The sequence below is a fragment of the Somniosus microcephalus genome, chromosome 7, assembly GCF_052327205.1.
Source record: "Somniosus microcephalus isolate GS21.2 chromosome 7, FLI_Smic_1.0, whole genome shotgun sequence".
In the NCBI taxonomy this organism is placed as follows: Eukaryota; Metazoa; Chordata; class Chondrichthyes; order Squaliformes; family Somniosidae; genus Somniosus; species Somniosus microcephalus.
In genome coordinates this window covers 205,129,838-205,152,627 of record NC_140993.1, presented here as the reverse complement: position 1 = coordinate 205,152,627, position 22,790 = coordinate 205,129,838, and the positions used below count along the sequence as shown (strand labels likewise).

Sequence of the window (22,790 nt, the reverse complement as noted above, 5' to 3'; positions counted from 1 at the left end):
TAATGCACCTGATGAAACTTAGAAGAGCGGAAGTGTGTAGTTTAGATTTAACTGCTTTACATGCAGAAGGTGTGAAACAGACTACCTAGGGAAGCAGAGAGTGGAGGAAAATTTAAAGGAGAACTGAATAGATGATTTGAGTGGGTGGGTGATTGAGGTGCTAGTGTTTGGGACTGGCCATTGGCTTAGCAGTAGCATTCATGCCTCGATGAGTCAGAAGGTGAAGGGTTTGAGCCCCATTCCAGACATTCCTGGCAAGTGGAAACTGGAATATGGTCTCTAAATACTGAGTTGACATCCAGCGGGCTACTTGCAGGTGAACAGAATGGCACAGTAGTAGTAATTCCTGCCTATGAAGGTTTGGGTTGGAGCCCCAGTCCAGACAGCCCAGTGAGCGGAAACCAGAGCGCTGATTGAAATCCAGAGGGGGTACTTGCGTCCGCTGGATGTGGATGACCCCACTCCATCGTGAAGGTACTCCGACGATATAAACCACGAGGAAGGCAATGGGATACCACCTCCGCAACTCTTTCCTTTTAAGCGACTCAAACTCAAGAATCTCGTGTGAGACTGGAGTTAGGACCTGACCTAGGGCAGAACACAGCGGAGGGACAAACATATAGACAGCAGAATCTTTTACTGTCCAGGAGTTTCTGTGAAACTAGCCCTTTTCAAGCCACCACATCCACAAAATTGAAATGAGAGAAACCAGCAAGAAATGACGTGCGAGTAGGACTGAGTTTAGTTGGTTCTGTTGTTCGGATTGTACGATTGCCAAAGCTTGGATTGCCAGCTGCAATTTGGACATCCTGCTTAGAGGTATAATTTTTTAAGTTTGTAAATTTGCGACAATTTTTTTGTTTTTTTCAAGCCTATTGTTTTCAAAAAACTTGATGTGGGAATTTTGCAGTTGTAAGCAAAACTGATCTCAAATGTGTGGTAATGCAACAAAGCTGTCATTTGTAACAACTATGACAAAAGCTACAGAGAAGTGAGCGGAGCATCTCCACAATGATATATGGATGAATGATTCAAATCTTCTGGTGTTGAATGTTGCATAATGTGGAAGCGTGCAACACGTATTGCAAAAGATGCATATTAGTACATGTCAAACATGGCATATACACCGTGCAAGATGTGAGAATGCTTGGATATTTAAGGAGTTCTCTGAGAAGAATACTGCAATTTCATATGAAATGACTGATGCAAAACTAAAGATCTCTCCATTTTTGTCTATCACATGAAATTGTCTGACTGCAAGTATTCTTATTTTTGTTGAAGTTTACAGCAAGAAAAGGGCCAGGACAATATTTAGGGTCTGCTACAGACTTGTTAATATATGATATTAGAAGGGTGAAAGAGGGAAAAAAAGGTAGTATTGATAAGGGGCTTGGACTAGCCCAATATAAAGTGGGGGAAAAACTCTGAACTTGCCAGTGGAGTTTGACTGCTTCCTAGCTTCGTGCACTAGGAGTCCCCAAGAGGCAGCTTTTTTCTAGACTTAGTTCTTGTGAGTGACCCAGACACTATTCACGGGGAATAGATCCAGCCGAACCTCCAGGAGTAGTTGAGATGACTGGCATAGATGCATTTAAGGGGAACATAACATAAGAATTAGGAGAGGAGTAGGCCATATGGCCCCTCGAACCTGCTCCACCATTCAATATGATCATGGCTGATCTTCGACCTCAACTCCACATTCCCGCCTGATACTCCATTTTCCTTGATTTCCCCTAAAGTCCAAAAATCTGTCTATCTCAGCCTTGAATATACTCAATGACTCCGCATCCATCGAGTCATAGAGTTATACAGCACGGAAGGAGGCCCATCGCGTCCGCGCCGGCCATCAAGCCTTATCTAATCTAATCCCATTTTCCCGCATTTGGTCCGTAGCCTTGTATGCTATGGCATTTCAAGTGCTCATCCAAATGCTTCTTGAATGTTGTGAGGGTTCCTGCCTCTATCACCCTTTCAGGCAGTGAGTTCCAGATTCCAACCACCCTCTGGGTGAAAAAGTTTTTCCTCTAAACCTCCTGCCCCTTACCTTGAATCGATGCCCCCTTGTTTTTGACCCCTCTACTAAGGGGGAAAAGTTCCTTTCTATCCACCCTATCTATGCCCCTCATAATTTTGTATACCTCAATCAGGTCCCCCCTCAGCCTTCTCTGCTCCAAGGAAAACAACCCCAGCCTGTCCAGTCTTCATAGCTGAAGCGCTCCAGCCCAGGTAACATCCTGGTAAATCTCCTCTGCACCCTCTCCAAAGCAATCACATCCTTCCTATAGTGTGGCAACCAGAACTGCACACAGTACTCCAGCTGTGGCCTTACCAGCGTTTTGTACAGCTCCATCATAACCTCCCTGCTCTTGCCTTCATTAGCCAAGGCATAGAATATAAGTATCCCATATGCCTTTTTAACCACCTTATCCACCTGTTCTGCTGCCTTCAGGGATCTATGTACATGCACACCAAGGTCCCTCTGATCCTCTGTCTTTCCTAGGGTCTTACCATTCATTGTGTATTCCCTTGCCTTGTTAGTCCGTCCAAAATGCATCACCTCACACTTTTCAGGGTTAAATTCCATTTGCCACTGTTCGGCCCATCTGACCAATCTACCTATATCGTCCTGTAGCCTGAGGCTTCCCGCCTCGCTATTTACCACCCCACCAATTTTCGTGTCCTCTGCAAACTTACTGATCATACCTTTTACATTCACATCCAAATCATTAATGTGGACCACAAACAGCAAGGGACCCAGCACCGATCCCTGCGGTACCCCACTGGACACAGGCTTCCAGTCACAAAAACAACCTTCCACCATCACCCTCTACCTTCTGCCACTAAGCCAGTTTTTGATCCAATGTGCCAAGGCACCCTGGATCCCATGGGCCAAGGCACCCTGGATCCCATGGGCTCTTACCTTCCTGACCAGTCTCCTATGCGGGACTTTATCAAAAGCCTTACTGAAATCCATGTAAACCACATCCACTGCACTACCCTCATCCACACACCTAGTCACCCCCTCAAAATTCAGTCAAATTGGTCAGACATGATCTTCCCTTGACAAAGCCATGCTGGCTATCCCTAATTAATCCCTGCCTCTCCAAGTGGAGACCAATTCTGTCCCTCAGAATTTTTTCCAATAATTTCCCTACCACTGATGTTAGGCTCACTGGCCTGTAATTCCCTGGTTTATCCCTACTACCCTTCTTGAATAACGGTACTACGTTAGCTGTTCTCCAGTCCTCTGGCACATCCCCTGTGGCCAGAGAGGTTCTGAAAATTTGTGTCAGAGCTCCTGCAATCTCCTCCTTTGCCTCACATAGTAGCCTGGGATACATCTCGTTCGGGCCTGGGGATTTATCCACTTTTAAGCCTGCTAAAACCGCTAGTACCTCCTCCCTCTTGATGCTAATATGTTCAAGTATATCACAGTCCTTGGGGTAGACAATTCCAAAGATTCACAACCCTCAGTGAAGAAATTCCTCCTCATCTCAGTATTAAATGGCCGACCCCTTATCCTGAGACTATTCCCACTAGTTCTACACTCTCTAGCCAGAGGAAACAACCTCTCCGCATCTATCCTGTCAATCCCCCTCAGAATCTTGTATGTTTCAATGAGATCGCCTCTTATTCTTTTAAACTCCAGAGAGTATAGGTCCAATCTATTCAATCTCTCCTCAAACCTCTCATCCCAGGGATCAAGCTGTTCACAATATATATTAATGATCTGGACGAGGGAATTGGATGTAATATCTCCAAATTTGCAGACGACACAAAGCTGTGTGGGAGGGTATGCTGTGAGGAGGATGTCGTGAAACTCCAGTACGATTTGGACAGGTTGGGTGATTGGGCAGAAACATGGCAAATGCACTATTATGTGGATAAATGTGAGGTTATCCACTTTGGTGGCAAAAACAGGAAGGCAGATTATTATTTGAATGGCAATAGATTGGGAGAAGGGGAAGTGCAAAGAGACCTGGGTGTTCTTGTGCACCAGCCGCTGAAGGTAAGCATGCAGGTGCAGCAGGCGGTTAAGAAGGCAAATGGTATGTTGGCCTTCGTAGCAAGAGGGTTCGAGTACAGGAACAAGGATGTCTTGCTACAGTTGTACAGGGCCTTGGTGAGACTGCACCTTGAGTATTGTGTGCAGTTTTGGTCGCCTTATCTGAGGAAGGACGTTCTTGCCATGGAAGGAGTGCAGCGAAGATTCACCAGGCTGATACCTGGGATGGCAGGAATGACGTATGAGGAGAGATTGTGTCGATTGGGCTTATACTCACTGGAGTTTAGAAGATTGAGAGGGGATCTCATCGAAACCTATAAAATTCTGTCAGGCCTGGACAGACTAGATGCAGGAATATGTTCCTGATGGCCGGGGAGTCCAGAACCAGGGGTCATAGTCTAAGGATAAGGGGTAAGCCATTTAGGACTGCGATGAGGAGGAATTTCTTCAGCCAGAGAGTGGTGAACCTGTGGAATTCTCTGCCATAGAGGGTGGTGGAGGCCAGTTCATTAAATATATTCAAGAAGGAGTTGGATATATTTCTTAAGGCTAAAGGGATCAAGGGATATGGGGAGAAGGCAGGGACAGGGTACTGAATTTGGATGATCAGCCATGATCTCATTGAATGGCGGAGCAGGCTCGAGGGGCCGAATGGCTTACTCCTATCTTCTATGTTTCTATGAACCTTCATTGTACTACCTCTAAGGCAACTATGTCCTTCCTCAGATAAGGATACCAAAACTGTGCACAGTACTCCAGGTGTGGTCTCGCCAAAGCCCAATACAATTGTAGTAAAACTTCTGTTAACTTGTACTCCAACCCCCTTGCAGTAAAGGCCAAACTGCCATTTGCCTTCCTAATTGCTTGCTGTACCTGTATGCTAATTTTCTGTACTTCCTGTACGAGGATACCTAAATCTCTGAACACCAACATTTAAAAAAATACTGTTTTTCTATTCTTCCTACCATGTGAATAACCTCACATTTCCCCACATTATACTCAATTTGCCACATTATTGCCCACTCAGTTAACCTGAATATATCCCTTTGCAGGCTCTTTGTGTCATCCTCACAGCTTACTTTCCCACCTAGCTTTGTATCGTCAGCAAACTTGGATACATTGCACTCAGTCCCTTAATCTAAATCATTAATATAGATTGCAAATAGCTGAAGCCCAAGCACTGATCCTTGCGGCACCCCACTAGTCACAGCCTGCCAACCGGAAAATGACTGGTTTATTCATACTCTCTGTTTTCTGTCAGTTAACCAATCCTCTATGCTATTATATTACCCCTAACCCCATGAGCGCTGAACAGGCGTAGCAACCTTTTGTGTGGCACCTTATCGAATGCCTTTTGGAAATCCAAATATACTACATCCACTGGTTCCCCATCATCTACCCTGCTAGTTACATTATCAAAAGACTCTAATAAATTTGTTAAACATGATTTCCCTTTCATAAAACCATGTTGACTCTGCCTAATCATGTTATGATTTTCTAAGTGCCCTGTTACCACTTCCTTAATAATGGATTCCAGTGTTTTTCAGATGACTTGTCAGGCTAATTGGCCAGTAATTCCCTGTTTTCTCTCCTTTCTTGAATAGGGGAGTTACATTTGCTACCTTCCAATCCGCTGGGACCGTTGTAGAATCTAGGGAATTTTGGAAGCTCACAACCAATGCAGCCACTATCTCTGTAGCCACCTCTTTTTGAACCTAGGATGTAGGCCATCAGGTCCAGGGGATTTGTCGGGTTTTAGTCCCATTAGTTTCTCCAGTACCTTTTCTCTATTGATATTAATTATTTTAAGTTCCTCACTCTTATTAGCTTCTTGGTTCCCCACTATTTTTGATATGCTGGTTTCCAAAGCTCTCCCAATCCTCAGGCTTACTACTATTCTTTGCAACATTATAAGACTCTTTTTTAATCTAATACTATCCTTGACTTCTTTAGTCAGCCATGGATGGATCAATTTTCCTGTGAAGTTTTTATTTTTCAATGGAATGTATACTCATTGAGAATTTTGGAATATTTCTTTAAATGTTTGCCACAGCTTACCTACCATCATACTTTTTAATCTAACATCCTAATCTACCTTGGTCAACTCGCCCCTCATACCTATGTAATTAACTTTATTTAAGTGTAAGACTCTCGTTTCGAACTTAAGTATTTCACTTTCAAACTCTGTGTAAAATTCTATCCTATTATGATCACTCTTCCCCAGAGGATCTCTTACTATGAGATTACTAATTAACCCTGTCTCATTACACAATACAAGATCTAAAATAGCCTGTTCCCTGGTTGGTTCCATGATGTATTCTAGGAAACTGTCTCAAATGCATTCCATGAACTCGTATTCCAGACTACCTTTGTCAATTTGATTTGCCCAATCTATATGAAGATGAAAGTCCCCCATGATTATTCTACCATCTTTGTTACAAGCTCCTATTATTTGTTGATTAATACTTAAGTGTTTTCTGCCCCTTGTTATTTCTTATCTCCATACTGTTTCTACTTCCTGATCTTCTGAACCAAGATCCTCTCGCTACGGTCCTTATGTCATCCTTTATTATCAGGGCTACCTCCCTTCCTTTTCCATTCTACTTGTCTTTTCGAAACGCCAGGTACCCTGGAATATTTAGTTCCCAACCTTGGTCACCCTGCAACCATGTCTAATGGCTATTAGATCAAAGCCATTTATCTCCCTTTGTACCACTAATGTATCTGTCTTGTTACGAATGCTTCATGCATTCCAATAAAGAGCCTTTTAACTTTTTACCATTATTCCCTGCTTTCACCTTATTCGCTGGTGCACTATTACCGTTAAACTCTCTGTCCCTTCCTCTCACATTCTGCTTATCTTTACCCAAATCACTATACCCTTTTCCATTGTCTTGACTTTTCTCTTTAGATTTATAAATTTCCCCCCACCCCACCCCCATATTTTTAATTTCAATCCCTATCTACAGCCCTAGTTACTGGATTCGCCAGGACACGGGTCCCACCCCAGTTTAAGTGGAGCCCGTTCCAACGGAACAGCTCACCCTTTCCCCAATTTTGGTGCCAGTGCCCCATGAATCTAAACCTCTTCCTCCAGCACCACTCTGAACCACGCATTTAACACTCTAATCTGCTTGTCCCGATGCCAATTTGCGTGTGGCTCAGGTAACAATCCAGATATTATTACCTTTTGAAGCTCTGCATTTAAATTTGGACCCTAGCTCCTCAAACTCTTTCAGCAGAACCTTATTTCTTGTTCTACCTATGTTCTTGGTTCCTACGTGGACCACGACAACTGGATCCTCCCCACCCCAAATTCTTCTCCAGCCGCGATGAGTTATCCTTAACCCTGGCACCAGGCAGGCAACACAACCTTCGGAACTCCCAACCGCAGCTGCAGAGAACAGTATCTATCCCACTGAATATATTGTCCCCTACCATACAACATTCCTTTTCACTCTCCCCACTTGAATGGCCTCCTTTACCATGGTGCCGTGGTCAGTTTTCTTATCCACCCTGCAGACTTTGCCCTCATCCACGCAGACTTTGCCCTCATCCACACAGCCAGAAGAACCTCATACCTGTTGGAAAAAGGGCAAAGGCCGAGGCTCCTCCAGCACTGCACCTGGGGTCCCCTTACCTGCCTGAGTTGCAGTCAGACCCTCCTGTTCCTGACCACTACCTAACCTAAGTGGTGTGACTGCCTCCTTGGACCAAAGTGTCCAGATAACTCTTTCTCCCCCCCCCCCCCCCCCACCCCCTCCCCTCTCCCTGATGCCCCGCAATGTCTGCACCTCGAACTCCAGCTCAACAACTCTGAGCTGGAGTTCCTCGAGTTACAGACACTTACTGCAGACGTAGTCATCCGGGATTGCGATGCTCTCCACAAACTCCCACATGCTGCAGTTGCAGTACACCACCTGCACTGCCATCCCTATATAACCTATGAGGGAGATAGCAATAGAAGGATATATTGATGGGGTTCGATGAAGAAGGTTGGGAGGAGGCTCGTGTGGAGCATAAACGCTGACATGGACCTGTTGGGCCAAACAGCCTGTTTCTCTGCTGTAAATCCTATGGTTTTTTCAATTCGCTTATGGGATGTGGGCGTCGCTGGCAAGGCCAGCATTTATTGCCTATCCCTAATTGCCCTCGAGAAGGTGGTAGTGATCCACCTTCTTGAACCACTGCAGTCTGTGTGGTGAAGGTACTCCCACAGTGTTGTTAGGGAGGGAGTTCCAGGATTTTGACCCAGCAACGATGAAGGAACGGCGATATATTTCTAAGTCCGGATGGTTCCCAGGCACCTGCTGCCCTTGTCCTTCTAGGTGGAAGAGTTCGTGGTTTTGGGAGGTGCTGCCGAAGAAGCCTTGGCAAGTTGCTGCAGTGCACCTTGTAGATGGTACACACTGCAGCCACGGTACGTCAGTGGTGGAGGGAGTGAATGTTTAAGGTGGTGGATGGGGTGCCAGTCAAGCGGGCAGCTTTGTCCTGGATGGTGTCGAGCTTCTTGAGTGTTGTTGGAGCTGCACTCATCCAGGCAAGTGGAGAGTATTCCATCACACTCCTTACTTGTGCCTTGTAGATGGTGGAAAGGCTTTAGGGAGTCGGGAGGTGAGACACTCGCCACAGAACACCTAGCCTCTGACCTGCTCTTTTTGCCACAGTATTTATTTATGTGGCTGGCCCATTTAAGTTTCATGTCAATGGTGACCTCCCCAGGATGTTGATGGTGGGGGATTCGGCAATGGTAATGCCGTTGAATGTCAAGAGGCGGTGGTTAGACTCTCGCTTGTTGGAGATAGTCATTGCCTGAAACTTGTGTGGCGCGAATGTCACCAGCCACTTAGCCCAAGTCTGAATGTCATCCAGGTCTTGTTGTATGCGGGCATGGACTGCTTCATTATCTGAGGAGTTGTGAATGGCACTGAACACTGCAGTCATCAGCGAACATCCCCATTTCTGACCTTATGTTGGAGGGAAGGTCATTGATGAAGCAGCTGAAGATAGTTGGGCCTAGGACACTGCCCTGAGGAACTCCTGCAGCGATGATTGACCTCCAACCACCACAACCATCTTCCTTTGTGCTAGGTATGACTCCAGCCAGTGGAGAGTTTCCCCCCCGATTCCCATTGACTTCAGTTTTACTAGGGCTCCTTGATGCCACACTTGTCAAATGCTGCCTTGATGTCAAGGGCAGTCACACTCACCTCGCCTCTGGAATTCAGCTCCTTTGTCCATGTTTGGTAATGAGGTTGGGAGCTGAGTGGTCTTGGCAGAACCCAAACTGGGCATCAGTGATCAGGTTATTGGTGAGTAAGTGCCGCTTGATAGTACTGTTGATAACACCATCCATCACTTTGCTGATGATTGAGAGTAGACTGATGGGGCAGTAATTGGCCAGATTTGATATGTCCTGCTTTTTGTGGACAGGACATACCTGGGCAGTTTTCCACATTGTCGGATAGATGCCAGTGTTGTAGCTGTACTGGAACAGCTTGGCTAGAGGTGCGGCTAGTTCTGGAGCAGAAGTCTTCAGCACGAAAGCCGGGATGTTGTCGTGACCCATAGCCTTTGCTGTATCCAGTGCGCTCAGCCGTTTCTTGATATCATGTGGAGTGAATCGAAATGGCTGAAGACTGGCTTCTGTGATGGTGGGGACCTCAGGAGGAGGCCAAGATGGATCATCCACTCGGCACTCCTGGCTGAAGATGGTTGCAAACACTTCAGCCTTGTCTTTTGCACTCACGTGCTGGGCTCTGTCATCATGGAGCCTCCTCCTCCCTTTAGCTGTTTAATGGTCCACCACCATTCATGACTGGATGTGGCAGGACTGCAGAGCTTTGATCTGATCCGTTGATTGTGTAATACTGTATATGCAAATAATTAGGAGCATGTTTGGCCTCTGAGGACAAAAAGCTTGGACGCTCCTGCTCTAAATGATCTAGAAATCACTGGGGGGAGTAAAAACTATTTGTGCAGGGATATTTCAAGCAGGATATTCATTTATCATGTATTTCTTGGGCAACATTGTACAACAAAAATATGCACTTAAAATACAATTAAATAAAATTAAATCATATTCACTTTTAATTGTTTGATCATCCTTTTTGCTCCCTATTCTTTCTCTTTATTTTAATTACTTTACTTTCTATGTCATTTAGCCTAATCTATCTAACTGGGAATTTTTGGTATTTAAAAGGCAGGCGCAGCCTCCAGAATGAATTAGCCTCTGATCGAAGAGCCTTCAACTGCATTTTTTTCCAGGAGACCCAGCAGTCTAAAGAAAGAAAAACTTGTATTTGTATAGCACCTTTCACAAACGTAAGGTCATCCCAAAGTGCTTTACAACCATTTAAATACTTTTGGAGTGTGGTCACTGTTATGTAAGAATCGCAGCAGGCAATTGGTGCACAGTAAGCTCCCACAAACAGCAGTGAAATAAATTACCAGATAATCTAATTTAGGTGTTGATTGAGGGATAAATATTGGGCAGGAAACTGGGAGAAATCCGCCGCTGCTCTTCAGATAATGCCATGGGATCTTTTATATCCACCAGAGGGCAGAGGTTAAAGGTCTCATCCAAAGGACGGCACATCTGACCGAGCAGCACTCCACCCGCCCCCTGGAGTGTCAGCCTAGATTATGTGCTCAAATCTCTGGAGTGAGACTTGAACCCACAACCTTCTAACTTCAAAAGCAAGGCCAGAGCCATGCTGCAAGCAATTCAATCCTAGGTGCAATTTTTTAAGTGCCAACTGCAGTATCCCTGGGATAACAACCGTATCACCTGCCAATGTGATTGTTGCCTGGTTGAGTCAAGCAAATTTAGGATTATAAGAAATTGTCTCCTGCATCTTTTTGGAATCTGGGATTTCAGAAGTGGCAGGGCCCCACACACACTTTTTCACTGCTATTTTAATGTTCTGACGACACAAAGCTGGGTGGGCGTGTGTGCTGTGAGGAGGATGCAGAGAAACTCCAGTATGATTTGGACAGGTTGGGTGATTGGGCAGAAGCATGGCAAATGCAGTATAATGTGGATAAATGCGAGGTTATCCACTTCAGCGGCAAAAACAGGAAGACAGATTATTATCTGAACGGCAATAGATTGGGAAAAGGGGAAGTGCAACGAGACCTGGGTGTCCTTGTGCACCAGTTGCTGAAGGTAAGCATGCAGTACAGCAGGCGGTTAAGAAGGCAAATGGTATGTTGGCCTTCCTAGCGAGAGGATTCGAGTACAGGAGCAAGGATGTCTTGCTGCAGTTGTATAGGGTCTTGGTGAGGCCACACCTTGAGTATTGTGTGCAGTTTTGGTCACCTTATCTGAGGAAGGATGTTCTTGCCATGGAGAGAGTGCAGCGAAGATTCACCAGACTGATACCTGGGATGGCAGGAATGACTTGTGAGGAGAGATTGGGTCGATTAGGCTTATATTCGCCAGAGTTTAGAAGAATGAGAGGGGATCTCATTGAAACCTATAGAATTCTAACAGGACTAGACGCAGGAAGGATGTTCCCGATGGCGGGGGGGTCCAGAATCAGGGGTCACAGTCTTAAGGATAAGGTGTAAGCCATTTAGGACTGAGATGAGGAGGAATTTCTTCACCCAGAGAGTGGTGAACCTGTGGAATTCTCTACCATGCAAGGCAGATGAGGCCAATTCATTAAATATATTCAAGAAGGAGTTAGATATATTCCTTAAGTCTAAAGGGATCAAGGGATATGGGGAGCAAGCAGGGACAGGGTACTGAATTTGGATGATCAGCCATGATCTCATTAAATGGCGGAACAGGCTCGAGAGGCCGAATGGCCTACTCCTGCTCCTATCTTCTATGTTTCTATGTTCATGTTGGTATTGGGATTGCTTCCAGTTAGAACATTTGTTATTGGCAATTACCTGATCGTATCCCAGCCTAGACATTCCCTAAGATGTCCTAACAAAAATTATGTAAGTGTGATCTTAGAGTAAATGGTCTGGCCTCTGAATTAATTGAATCATTGCTTTGCAGAACTGTCTGGAGGGGTAGGGTCAATTTATTTTCATAGCTAAATGAAAGGTCTCTTAAGGCCCACCACGAATGACAATTTCATTATGAGGCTATAAAATCAAACTCGTGAGATCTTCATTTAAACCCGTGAAAGTACAATCTTTGATTTTTTTTTAATGTAGGAAACACCAGACCAATAAAAATCAATAATGCTAAATCTTATGAGATGGAACAAATTCAAATATATTATGGTGTAGAACTTTATTGCACACAAAATTGATTTTTCTGAAGCTCAGTGATGCCTTTTTTTCTCCTGGTGTCTGTTCATGTCTTGGTCTTGCTACAAGTCAAAACTTGTTACTGGTTGCACCAGGTTTCCATAGGAACACAACTAACTCATTTCAACTCAGAACATTAGTGGTTATATTTGTGGGTTTGCAGGATTATTAAAATTTAACAAAATTATTGATTTTCCTTTTTATTTACGCTTGAGCGTTTTCTCCAGGTAGTTGTTCTTGAAGAACAAAGCTTTCTTACACCATGCTTCTTTGATGTGTGAGGCAGTGATATTAAATGCTTCTTTTTAAAAAAATTGGAACATTTTTAGTAAATACATAGTTTACTGTGAAGTGGTTTGAGCAAATACTTTGTGTATTTTTGAAAAGAAATTGTGTGCTCATGGTATTAGGAATATCATCGTTGGAGCTCCTGTTACTGTCCTCCATTTTAAGGCAGGGACTTGAGCTCTGGTGTGTTTTAGGCTGTCTGTGGTTGCTTTTCCATTGACTTGTTATATGTTACATAGATTGCATAGAATTTTACAGCACAGAAACAAGTCATTCAGCCCAACTGGTTTATGCTGGTGTTTGTGCTCCACATGAGCCTCCTCCCACCCCTCTTCATCTCACCATATCAAAACATCCTTCTATTCCTTTCTCCCTCGTACTTATCTAGCTTCCTCTTAAATGCTTCTATGCTATTTGCCTCAATTATTCCATGTGGTAGCAGGTTCTAACCACCCTTTGGGTCAAGAAATTGCTCCTGAATTATTGGTGCTATTAGTGACTACTTTGTATTTATGGCTCCTAGTTTTGGACTTCCTCACAAGTGAAAACATCTCTACGTCTACCCTATCTGACCCCTTCATAATTTTAAAGACCTATCGGGTCACTTTTTCTAGAGAAAAGAGCTCCAGCCTGTTCAATCTTTCCTGATAGTTACAACTGCTCAGTGCAAAAAAGATTCACAAGGACTAGAACTTTCTCCAATGCTTCTTTATCCTTTATAGATGGAAGAAGCCCTTCCATTGCTTATTTAGGAGAGCTGTTTGGATACAGTAACCTGCATTGGTCTATGTTGTCATTACATCGAATCTACAGCACAGTAACAGGCTATTCAACCCAACTAGTCCATGCCAATCTTTATACTCCACATGAGCCTCCTCCCACTAATTACTTCTCCCCACCCTGCCCCTTGAATCTCTCTATTCCCTTCTCCCTCATGTATGCCTCAAGCCTCCCCTTAAATACATAAAGAACTGATATGTTGTAGCTGCATCACAACGTACAGGTTGTGGATGCTGTTGGCTAATTCAAGGATTAGCTCATCCACCTTTTGTTGGTATTTCCAACATCCCACAACCCTCTTCCAGGTGCATATCCGCCCGAAGCCATTGCCACTTTCTGGAGGTGACTGGGCTACTTGACCGCCGCCTTTCTTAATCAAAAGCTTTGTAACTATTAAGCACAACAGACAGATAACATCTTCACATGTAGGGTCTGACTCAACAGTAACATTGGAAGGCCCAGGATCAGGTTACCTGCTTTGTTCATTAGGAATGACTTGGACTGTAGGGGACTTAAAAAAAAAAAAAAAAAAAAAAAAATTACATTGTTGACATCTGCCACAGAATCCTTATTGATTTAGCGCTTGTATTTTTCCTCTTGTCCATCCTTCCCTACTGTCTTGAAGATGCTAACACCTGTCTGCAATATGGTTCTGCAGTGGCCGATCGCCTTCTAAATCCTTGCCCAAATGGCCACTATTCATATGTTGGCCTTATCGATTCAGCACTGATGCCCTGATCGGGAGCTTTTGGCAGGGTGGTGGGGAAGGGGCTGGGGAGGTAGGCCTGCAGCATCGGAACTTCTGCCCACTTAGATGAACGGGCCGCCGGCCCGCAATTTCCGCACTAGTGATCCCAACGAGTGCTGCTCCTTGCTGAGAGCACGTGATCAGGTAATCGGCCTCAAGTGCTAGCTGAGCCTCATCCACACCCAAAGTCTGTACAGAAGCACTTCCAGTAGGGGTTGCTGGATCATAACCAGAAGTGGGAATCCTGGTGGTTTTCCCCTCTCCCTCCCTTCTCCCTAACCCAGGGGTCGTGTGGCACTGATGCAAATATGGCATTCCTGTTGCTGCCCTACTGGAATGGACTAACTCAGCCCAAGCCCTGGATTAAACCCAGGACCTTCCTGCTTTGTGTGGCTCCGCCGTATACTGGATGAGTTCATTGAGTCACCAGTGGGAGCCTGTGCTTTTACAATATAACATTTATAGAAATACTTACAATTAAACCAGCTTAAGTTGCATAAGAAATTGTTCAACAGCCTTGTTTGCATAATTTTATTCAGGTTTGGGGATGAGGGCTAATTTTCTTCTTCACTCCATGTCTCGGTTGCTTGTGTTCATGCTCCAAAAGTACAAATGTACTAACTTTGTGACTCTTTGGTAGTATAAATATGCATTCTATGATTGGCAGTTTAAGAATCTGAAACTGAGATTGTTAGGAATATAGGAATTGCTAGTTTCATCTAGTTCACCTTCTACGATCACGTGATAGAATGACGAGGTTCTTTTAAATGGCAGTCTATAATAATATATAAATAATAATTCTAAAAGGACTAAGTGTTAAAAAATCAAGCCTGAAGGCTTTGTGTCTTAATGCAAGGAGCATTCATAATAAGGTGGATGAATTAGCTGCGCAAATAGATGTAAACGGATATGATATAATTGGGATTATGGAGACATGGCTCCATGGTGACCAAGACTGGGAATTCAACATCCAGGGGTATTCAATATTCAGGAAGGACAGGAAAAGGAGGTGGGGTAGCATTGCTGGTTAAAGAAGAGATTAACACAATAGTAAGGAAGGATATTAGCTCTGATAATGTGGAATCTGTGGGTAGAGCAGAGAAATACCAAGGGGCAGAAAACGTTAGTGGGAGTTGTATACAGACCCCCAAACAGTAATGCTGAGGTTGGGGATGGCAATGGGAAATTAGAGATGCGTGCAATAAGGGCACAACAGTTATCATGGGTGACTTTAATCTACATATAGATTGGGCTAACCAAATTAGTAACAATACTGTGGAGGAGGAATTCCTGGAGTATATATGGGATGGTTTCCTGGACCAATATGTCAAGGAACCAACTAGAGATCAGGCCATCTTAGACTGGGTATTTAATGAGAGAGGATTAATCAGCAATCTTGTTGTGCGAGGCCCCTTGGGGCAGAGCGATCATAATATGATAGAATTCTTCATAAAGATGGAGAGTGAAGTATTTGACTCCGACTAGTCAAGAACCAGGGGTTGCAGTCTGAAGATAAGGGGTAAGCCATTTAGGGCAGAGATGAGGAGTAATTTCTTCACCCAGAGAGTGGTGAACCTGTGGAATTCTCTACCACACAAGGCAGTTGAGGCCAATTCATTAACTATATTCAGAAGGAGTTTGATATATCTATTAAGGCTAAAGGGATATGGGGAGAAAGCAGGGACAGGGTACTGAATTTTGATGATCAGCCATGATCTCATTAAATGGCGGAGCAGGCTCGAGTGGCCGAATGGCCTACTCCTGCTCCTATCTTCTATGTTTCTATAGCATTCTCACCTCCAAGACAGAAGGTTGTACTGAAACAGGACTTGAGCACATAATATAGGCTGACACTTCAACAGTGACTTGTTGGATGCAAACCACTTTGGGACATCCTGAGAAGGTACTATATGGATGCAGGTTCTCTTTGTCCTTTCACCAAGTGATGTTAGCTAACTGGTAACCTACTAGCTCAGTTCTGGACTAGACTAATTCTCTCTCCTCATTTTGAGTTGTACAGTTTTGGGCTTGAGGGACAGGGTAACTGGTGTGATGTTGCATTTATTGTTGTCATTGTGCACCAATGGTTTTTGACTCACCTGTGAGACTGGAGAAGTCTATGGTATGATGGTGCATCCATCATCATTGCTCTGGACCAATAATTTAATACCTTAGAGACCATTGCTTTCAATGAAATGAGACCACGCTTCATACATTGGTTGGTTTTGATGGTCTTTTGGATGAATTCATTGCAACCTCATTTGACCTGGAAGGTGGAAAACACACACATAACCTATGAATAAATTGCAGTGTTAAAAAAAAGGCAGTTATAGAAATGCATTTTTCTCTGTACAGCAAAAGAAATAATATTAATATGGTTCAGTTGCTGGCATCCCAAGAGCAGTGCTGTAGTTATTGACCAAACATAATACAAATGCTATAATCAATAGATTAAATAGTCTCCTACAGTAAACTGGCAGGTAATGTAAATAGTTCCATGTGTACATTGGTGAAACTTTAAGACTGCAAATGGGTAAAGTTGACACGTTCCTTATCCAGGGAATTGTATAGTGTAGTGCCTTAATACAATTTACCTTGGAGACCAGGGTCTAAATCAACACCTAATAATAGATGGATAGAGAGTACCCGCTATCTGATATCCAGTAAGAGCCTTAAACCAGGTTCCAGCTAATGGTCTTAAAAATTTAATGTAAGAAGTCACACAACACCAGGTTATAGTCCAACAGTTTTATTTGAAATCACAAGCTTTCGGAGCGCTGCTCCTTCGTCAGGTGAAGTGGAGAGATGCCTATAGACACAGATTATATAGTCAGAGAATAATGCCAGATGATTACAGGTGATCTTTCTAACTGCCATTTATCACACCTCGGCAGAGAGATAATCACAGCAATCAAAGGTGTGAATGGTGTCCAAACAGGTCAGTCAGGAAAACATTACATCAAAGAACAATGAGGTGGGGTCACAAGGGGTAAAATGTTGCAGATGTTGGGGACACAGGACACAGCCAACAGAGTACCCTTCGTCGTCCAGTACTTCCCCGGAGCGGAGAAACTACGCCATGTTCTTTGCAGCCTTCAACATGTCATCGATGACGACGAACACCTCGCTAAGGCCATCCCCACGATTGTAATTTCCTTTGCACAGAAATATAACAAGTGAATTTTTCCTCCATAGGAAATTGTGTGCATAGATACAGAGAGCAGTCCTAAAGCTCCAATTTACTTCGAGTTGTGCTGACAATCTCGAAACTTCCACTGAACCCCGGCATTAATTGTACTCCATTGCTGGCTCTTATAGCCGAGCTGCTGCGTCAGCTGTGATCGCAGCATTTCTTGCACTGCTGCAAGTTTGTTTGTTACTTCTGCAGAAAATTGTTGAAATATACATTCAACCTGGGCATTTTGTTGTGTAATTTTTGCAGTTGTTTTCCTCTAGTGACCTTTGACAGAAGTCCATCATGACATAAACAAGCACATTACTTATTATCTGCATTACAACTGTGCGACTCCCCATACTCTTCCTCAGTTGTTGAAGGGCTTTCTGCTGCCTCAGCCCCACCCTTTACAGCCTTTAAAACCCCATCAAAAAGCTCCTTTTGTGATTGTGTTTTCAGCCAACTCTCCTAAATCCCCTCTATCTCTGTCCTCCTCTGCTAACTCCTTTACCACTCTATTCTATTTCTCTCCTGAATCCTCTGCCACTTAACTACTCGGACGGTTGTAGGACTGGAGGAAGAGATAGGCAGTGGCGAGGCCTTGGAGGGATTTGAAAACAAGGATGAGAATTTTAAAATTGAGACATTGCTCAACCGGGAGCCAGTGTAGGTCAGTGAGCACAGGGGTGATGGGTGAATGGGACTTGGTGCGAGTTAGGACACAGGCAGCCGAGTTTTGGAGGGTAGAACGTGGGAGGCCAGCCAGGAGTACATTGGAATAGTCAAGTTTGGAGGTAACAAAGACATTCGTGAGGCTTTCAGCAGCAGATGAGCTGAGGCGGAGACGGGTGATGTTATGGAGGTGGAAATAGGTGGCCTTAGTGATGGCGCAGATATGTGGTTGGAAGCTCATCACGAGGTTCAATACGACACCAAGGTTTCGAACAGTCTGGTTCAGCCTCAGACATTTGCCAGGGAGAGGGATGGAGTCGGCTAGGTAACGGAGTTTGTGGCGGTCCATTTCAGACATAAATCCTCTGTTGTTCGATCCACCGAGCTCCTGAATTCTCTACTGCTTGGTCTGTCTCTCTCCTACATGTTGTGGTTGTATCACAAGGGTGCTCAAGTGTTTTGTCTTCACAGGCTGGTTAGGTGCATACCATGGAGCCACGTATTAAAAGTTGAAACCATGCGCCCATTAATTTGCAAATACCTCTAGTTACTGATAATGGCATTTTGATTTACAATTCATCCTCCAAATGAGACAACAGTGCTAAAAATACTCTTTCCAAAACCCTAGGTCTACAAGTAAGAAATACAAGGCAATTGGATATATACTTGAAAAGGAGAAAGATTGCAGGGCTATGGGGAAAGAGCTATCTCAAAGAACTCCTTCTGTGATGTATGATTCTCTGATTCCTACATTAAAACAGTGACTACACTTCAAAAGTACTTCATTGGCAGTAAACTCCGTTCCATAGCTTTGGGACACCCTGAGATTGTGAAAAGTGTTATATAAATGCAAGTCTCTTTCTTCCCTTCGTTCCCTCCTTTTCTTTCTATCTTTCTTTCTCTCCTTCCACAAATAATTCTGAATCGTCTGGGTTTTTCAGGTCAAATTGAACAGTTTGGACACCTGCATCATGTATTTATTTTTGCCATTTAATATATTAATCATCAATGTTTAACAACCTTCTAAAATTAAGATTTTCCAAGAAACAACATAATATTTTTTTGACAAATGAATTGTCATCGTTTGACAGCTCTGTGAAGCTGTCAAACAGTGACATTTTCTGCAGTTTGATGAGGTCTTGCATACAGGACCTTCTTTCTTTTACAGAAATGAGATGGTTGTTGCATCTGAGAATGCAACGTCCATCTCTCATCTGCAACATGGAGGTCCGAGACTCTCCGCATACAAACCGACTGAAGCCTGCAGGAAGAAACAAAAGTAAGTACACTTTTAAAAACATTTTGCACTTACCTCAGATACTCGCCTCTACACTCTTGCACCCATCACTTACTTCAGACCACACTTTTTGCAACCCCCTGACCCCCGCAGACCCAGTACTCGCCTCGATGAGCTGGCGTGTTTTGGAGCCTCCGGGAAGCCTGCACTTGAGGGCAAAAAGGGGATAAGCCTATTTTCTACCTGTTAACAGGCAGTTAATGGACTTTAATCCCTTTCCACCTCCAAGGAGACTGGACCCGGCGCGGTATGGCTACCCGCCTCCTAGGAAGGTGGCATGGAGGTGGGTTGGATATATGCCCCCAAATTCTGCCATTTTCCTGGCAGACCCGCCTCCCCAGGGCTGGCAAAATTGCCCCCATAGAATCCAGCAGAAGGGCTCTATTTGGCCTATCGTGCCTGTGCTGGTTCTTCGAAAGAGCTATCCAATTAGTCCCACTTCCTCACTCCTTCCCCATATCCCTGCAAAAGTAAATTAGCAAAAAATATAAAAACAGATAGTAAGAGTTTTTATAGTTATATAAAAAGAAAAAGGGTGGCTAAAGTAAATGTTGTTCCCTTAGAGGATGAGACCGGGAAATTAATGGTGGGAAATATGGAGATGGCGAAAACACTGAATGAATATTTTGTATCAGTCTTTACAGTAGAGGACACTAAGAATATCCCAACACTGGACAAACAGGGGGCTAAAGGGGGAGTGGAGCTAAACACGATCAAAATCACTAAGGAAGTGGTACTCGGTAAAATAATGGGACTCAAGGCGGATAAATCACCTGGACCTGATGGCTTACATCCTAGGGTCTTGAGGGAAGTGGCGGTAGGGATTGTGGATGCATTGGTAATTTTCCAAAACTCCCTGGACTCGGCAAAGGTCCCGGCAGACTGGAAAACTGCTAATGTAACACCCTTATTTAAAAAGGGCAGTAGACAGAAGGCTGGAAACACTAGACCGGTTAGCCTAACATCTGTGGTAGGTAAAATTTTGGAGTCCATTATTAAGGAGACAGTAACAGGACATTTGGATAATCATAATTTAATAGGACAAAGTCAGCATGGTTTTATGAAGGGGAAGTCATGTTTGACAAATTTGCTGGAGTTCTTTGAGGAAGTAACATATAGGGTGGATAAAGGGGAACCAGTGGACGTAGTGGCCTAGAAATTCAGTGCCCTTAGCGCCGATTTTGCGGCGCTAGAGGGCCTAGCGCTGCAATTGGCGCCGGCGCCGAAATTGCCTGGGGCCCTTCCGCCGCGGTAGACCGGTAGCGCTGCGCCGGCACCGATGATGTCATCGGTGTGCGCAGCGTCCCGGTTGCCATGCCGACGGGCCCCAGCGCCGAAATTCAGTTGCGGCCGCATCGCCCGTGGCAGCCGCAACTAAGACTCTGGCAACAGAGTCTTACATGACTTTGCGCCGGCGCATTAAAGGCCCCGCGGCGGCCGGCCGCTTTCCCGCCTGGCCGCAGCTCCCTCCCCGGACTTCCCCCCCCCCCCACCCCCCGGAACAGAAGCAAGCCCGGCACTTGTCCGAGGTGCCGGGCTCATTTTTAAAAAGATTTTCGCGGGCCGCGGCCAGGTGCAGGCAGCTCCTCCTTAAGGGAAGGAGGAGGCCTGCACTTCCCGAACCTGCCGCACCGCAGCGAGCGCCGGAATAGCGCCGAAATTCAGCGCGTTGCGCCAGTTTTCAGGCGCAAACAGCTCTCAGCAGCGCCGGCAGCCGTTTGGGCGCAGAACTATTGAATTTTGGGCCCGACCAGCGCGACTTAGCTCCGGCACTAACTTCCGGTGCTAAAGCCCTGGCTGCGCCAAAACTCAATTTCTAGGCCAGTGTATTTAGACTTCCAAAAGGCATTTGACAAGGTGCCACACAAAAGATTATTGCTTAAGATAAAAAATCACGGGATTGGGGGTAATATTCTGGCATGGATAGAGGATTGGCTATCTAACAGAAGGCAGAGAGTTGGGATAAATGGTTCATTCTCAGACTGGCAATCAGTAACTAGTGGTGTTCCGCAGGGGTCAGTGCTGGGTCCCCAACTCTTTACAATCTATATTAACGATTTGGAGGAGGGAACCGAGTGTAACATATCAAAGTTTGCAGATGATACTAAGATGGGAGGGAAAGTAGTGAGTGAGGAGGACATAAACCTGCAAGGGGACATAGACAGGCTAAGTAAGTGAGCAGAGATTTGGCAGATGGATTACAATACTGGAAAGTGTGAGGTTATGCACTTTGGCAGGAAAAATCGTAGAGCAAGTTATTATCTTAATGGCAAGAAACTGGAAAGTACTGAAGTACAAAGGGGTCTGGGGGTCCTGGTGCACGAAACTCAAAAGGTTAGTATGCAGGTGCAGCAAGTGATTAAGAAGGCCAATGGAATGTTGGCTTTCATTGCTAGGGGGATAGAATATAAAAATAGGGAGGTATTGCTTCAATTATACAAGGTATTGGTGAGACCACACCTGGAATACTGCGTACAGTTTTGGTGTCCATACTTAAGAAAAGACATACTTGCTCTCGAGTCAGTACAAAGAAGGTTCACTCGGTTAATCCCGGGGATGAGGGGATGGACATATGAGGAGAGGTTGAGTAGATTGGGACTCTACTCATTGGAGTTCAGAAGAATGAGAGGCGATCTTATTGAAACATAAGATTGTGAAGGGGTTGGATCGGGTGGATGCGGGGAGGATGTTCCCGATGATGGGTGAAACTAGAACTAGGGGGCATAGTCTTAGAATAAGGGGCTGCTCTTTCATAACTGAGATGAGGAGGAACTACTTCACTCAGAGGGTGGTAGGTCCATGGAATATGCTGCCCCAAAAAGCTGTGGAAGCTACATCATTACATAAATTTAAAACAGAAATAGACAGTTTCCTAGAAGTAAAGGGAATTAAGGGTTATGGGGAGCGGGCAGGAATTTGGACATGAGTCTAGGTTCGGATCGGTCATGGCCCTGTGGGTAGCGGAACGGGCCCAGGGGCCGTGTAGCCTGATCCTGCTCCTATTTCGTGTGTCTAATTCTGTTAGATTCGGGAGATGGTTCTGTGATAGTGGATTGGCGGTTAGGATCAGATCAGCCATGATCTTATTGAATGGCGGAGCAGGCTCGAGAAGCCGATTGGCCTACTCCTGCTCCTATTTCTTATGTTCTTATGTAAATGTTTTCTTTTGAAGCATATCTCCAATTCCCTTTTGAAAATTACCATTGAATCTGCTTCCACCACCTTTTTCAGGCAGTGCATTCCAGATCGCAACTTGCTGCATTAAAAAAAATGACTCATCTCCCCTCTGGTTCTTTTGCCAATTATCTTGAATTTGTCTCCTCTGGTTATCGTCCCCCCTGCCAGTGGAAACAGTTTCTCCGTATCTACTCTTTATAAAAAATTTAAAAAAAAAACCCTTCATAATTTTGAGCACCTATTATATCTTCTCTACTCTGAGGAGAAAAAAATCTTCTGTTTTGCACATTTGGTGCTAATTTAGCATCCTAGCCTGGATTTTTCAATTGGCATTGTATAGGCTATTGAACAGCATTGGAATAATGACATATCCCAGTCG

General features: G+C 44.5%; 1 protein-coding gene across 5 annotated transcripts in view; it reads left to right on the top strand.

The window, feature by feature from the left end:
* The window catches only part of vps41 (VPS41 subunit of HOPS complex), a 278,435-nt gene that overhangs the window by 20,850 nt on the left and 234,795 nt on the right, over nucleotides 1-22,790 (top strand). The window lies entirely within an intron of this gene.